Below are 4,066 nucleotides of genomic sequence, written 5' to 3'. Positions count from 1 at the left end.
GAGAAATTCTCTGGGCTCTGCTCCTTTACTTCACCCACAGCCCCCTCTAGGCAAGACCAGGCCCTGTTCCTGCCCCTGAGGCTCCAGAGGGTCACACTGACGCTTGTCCAACCTCATCTCTGGCCCCTGGTTCCTCTGTGTTTCATCGTTTTCTCAGTCCTATCCCACCAAGAACAGTCAGGGGATCCAGAGCATTTCAATCCATTCAGTTAAATGAACCCTTTTAAATCACCTGGGGAAGGAAGAGAGAACTCACAGGCCCTTCCCCACTCCTTCCGTTGGGCTGTTTCATGGATGCTTCATATGGAAACAAATGCAAGATGTAGTGTGTAGGGGGATGGTGCACTGCCCTTCCTGTTCCTGATTACATTGGTCAGACCTGCACCTCTCCAGGTACTAGGTTCATGGTCTCTTATGATCAGGGCAGCTGCCACATCTCTGAAATTGCTCCTGATTCTTTTTTTTTTTTTTTTCCTGTTAAGTAAAGTCCATACTTTATTCAGATTTCCTCAGTTTCTCCTGAATGCCCTTTTTCTGGGCAGGATCCCACAGCTGTGGACATCTTACACTTAGTTGTCTCCTTAGGTTCCTTTTGTTTGTGAGTTTCTCAGCTTTTTCCTTGTTTTTGATGGTCCTCATAAAACTTCATTCTTATTTGTCAACTCTGCTGTAAATGCCTTGAGAAGACAATCTAACTTGAAGAGTGGGAAGAAGGTTCTTTTAAAGAATGAGGTTGGCTTTAATGATTGAGAAAGGGAAAACCAGCAGGACACTGCAATGAGAGGACGCAGAAAGTCTGTTCTTGGCAGCACCCCCAGGGCTGCATTACAACTTGTGTGGGTCCTAGACACTTTTGTCTTTGGGGGCCCCCTTTTAGAAAAAATACCAAAAATTACATGACTGCCTTTATATGTAAAGTGGAATATAATCCAGACTGGATTTATTATTATATATACATTATTATTATATTCAATTTTTCTTCTGACTTAAAAATATTAAAATATTTTTTGGACCTCTCAGTCTCATGAAGCCTAGGCAAGGTGTCTGCTGTGCCTAACGGCTAAGCCAGCCTGGAGCCCAGCCCCCTGCCCACTGCTCATTGGATGCACAGTGCCCTTCTGTCCTTTTGGGTCACACTGTTCCTTCCCCGTGGAATGTTTGTCCCTTACCACCCCACCCCGCCTTTTCCTCTGTCCACCTGACAGATTCTTGCTCATCCTCAAGGCCCAGCTCAAATGTCACTTTCCCTTGCCAGATTTAGCAAATTAAAATACAGGACATCCAGTGGAATGTCAGATAAACAATGAGTAATCATTTTAGTGTATGTCCCAAATCTTGCACGAGACATAGTCATACCAAGAAATTATGCATGTTTATCTGAAATTCAAATTATCTGGCACCCCTACTTTGTAGCTGTCCCTGACTTATTTTCCTTTAAGTTTTTTTTGTGTTTTTTTTTTTACCTGCTGCTGTCTGTGGTGTTCTGGCATTCTCCATGTGCCTGTCACTGCACATCCTCTCCCCAGAGCTGCGCTTCCATCATCATCACCCTCACCTGCCCCGGCTGGGAGGTGGCAGTGTACTGGTTGTCACACATGAGTAAATGGGTGCTTTCCCTTTATTTTCCAACTATCTATTTTCAGGGATGGCTTGGCGGCATTTGGTTTTAATTTCATTCAGGATGTTGTGTGACAAGACAAGTCGAGTTAAGTATTGCATGGGGTACAGTAACACTTTTGTTAATGAAGTTGTGGCCCAAGAAGACATTTGGGACTCAGACACTTCATTTCCTGATGGAAAAAAGCCCAAAGCCCATGACTGACACCTACATCCCCTCCCTGCCATTGTGCTCTGAGAAGCAAAGGTGGACAGTGTGAGCTCTGGGCTCCATTTTCCCCATGATTCTGGGTTTGGATAGCAAATCAGCCATGGCCCATGCAGGTCCCTGCATGTGAAAGGGGGCTTTCTGTTTTTGAGACTTAGGTTTAGGAAATTCTGATTTTCCACATTTACTGTGGGAGTGGATTGGTTCTTTTAAATGTTCTTTGAAAACTTCACTTTACTCAGTTCTGGTCACACAGGAGAAAACAGCCTGAGATGATCTCATGGGCACAAGCCACCATCTCATGTCTGAGTCTGGTGCCCGGGCTCCTACTAATCTAATGCTTCCGCACCATTCTTAGCGGCAAGGAATTCAGAGCTGGAGCCCCATGAAAGTATTCCTTCTGAGGACCACTGCCGGGGAGAGTCAATCCCTTAAGACTACAGACCAGCCAAAGCTGTGGAAGTTCAAAACAATTTGAGCCTGGTGAGGGTTTTCAGTTATCATGGGTGAAAGTTCCCTTTATTTTTTGCTAATAATTTCTCAACTTTCAACACATTCTTCCTTTCTTGGGAGAAATTCATTATCACATTCTCCCTTTGGAAAGGAAATTTCCAAAGCTGAACACTGGTTGATCATGCTGAGCAAGAAACCACAGTGCCCAAATGTTCAGTGTGTGTGTGTGAGTGTGTGTGTGTGTGTGTGTGTGCACGCACACGTGTGCACATCTCGGGGAGTTTGCATGGGGTGGAGGTGGGGAAGTGTCTTTCCCAGGGGAGCTGCCCAGGAGTTTCTGCCTCTGCATTGATCCCCAGTCCCCATCTCTGCTCATCCCCATACCTACAGGAGCAGGCAACATGGCCCAAGGGTTTCAAGGAACAATCAACAGGTGTGTGAGAAAGAAAACAAAACCACAGGCAGTTTCGTGGTCCCATGCATCTGGGGAATTCTGCACATACCCTCTCCTGGCCTGTCAAGACATGCATTAGTCTAGTAAAGGCTCTGATCAGTTGCAGACTTCTCTTTTTAACTTAAAAAAAAAACTGTTTCATGTTATTTTACTAAATGTTTTCTAACCTTATTTGCTCAGAGAACCACTTCATCCTTTTTTTTTGAGGAGCATTTCACCTGGTTAGTCATCCTGGGCACACTCCTTAAAAAGGGAGTGAAGGAAGCAAGAGTTTTACAATCTTTATATTTCCTCTCCAAGTCACTAACTTTGTACCATAATTTGGCTTAGAGAAAGTGCAGTTGGCCTCAGCACTGCCCTGGCAGGAGGAGTCTAAAGGCCAGAGCCCATAGGTGGGCACCAGAGACCCCATCGAGCCTCAGTGCAAGGGTCAGCGAGCATCAGAAGGGAAAGGCAAAGCCTGGTGCTGGGTCAAATGCCATCTCTTGGAAAGCCTAGGCTGGTGGCCATGTAGAAGAGTCTTAAGAGCATCAGAGTTTGGGTTTGGGTTTAAAATGCCACATAAGGTCACCTTTTAATAGTCACAAGGCTGCCTGTGACATAAAAAGGGATGTGTGTCATCTGAGGTGGAAGCATGCCTCCCTCCCCCAACCTAGGGCAGTGGCATTTCCTCTCTTCGGTGTGTTTTTCTTGCCATCAGAATACACTAAGGTCAAGGCCACCATTTGCACAATTCTAGGGATTCTGCCACATTGCCCTGGAAAACTCATGTGAATGGTGTCACCCATAACTGTGCAAAGTGGTGGATGTGTGCAAGTGTTCACCTGCCTCAGGGTCTTGCCAGGATGCTCCCTCTTTGTTGGCACTGTTTCTTCAGTGCTGCCTCATTGTCACCTCTGATTAAAGCAGGCCCCGTTATATTCTATTATAATGTCCTGTTTGTATTCTTGATAGCATTATCATCACCTGGATCACTACATATTTTACTTTTTTTAATATTGTCTGTCTCCACTCAAGTAAGATATCAACTCTGTGAGGGCAGAGATTTTTGTTTTGGCCACTTTGGATTGCTGGTGCCTCAAATAGTGCCTAGCACAGTGAAGGCACACCCTAAGTATTTGTTGAATGAATGAATGAAGAGATTTGCAGGTTTATTCTCACATGGACGGTGATTGGTTGTAGAGAGTTGATGGGCAGGGCCAGTGGCCAACCAGTGGCTGGATGATGATGAAGAGGATGGCCTTCTAGCTCAAGGCCCGGATGATGAATGCTGTGGATGGCTGGCTGGCCCAGTTGAGGTCCGTGGTCACGTGAGGAAGTACAGAAGCACAGAG

Source organism: Manis pentadactyla, chromosome 2, assembly GCF_030020395.1.
Source record: "Manis pentadactyla isolate mManPen7 chromosome 2, mManPen7.hap1, whole genome shotgun sequence".
NCBI lineage: Eukaryota > Metazoa > Chordata > Mammalia > Pholidota > Manidae > Manis > Manis pentadactyla.
Note: the sequence above shows the minus strand (reverse complement) of the source record.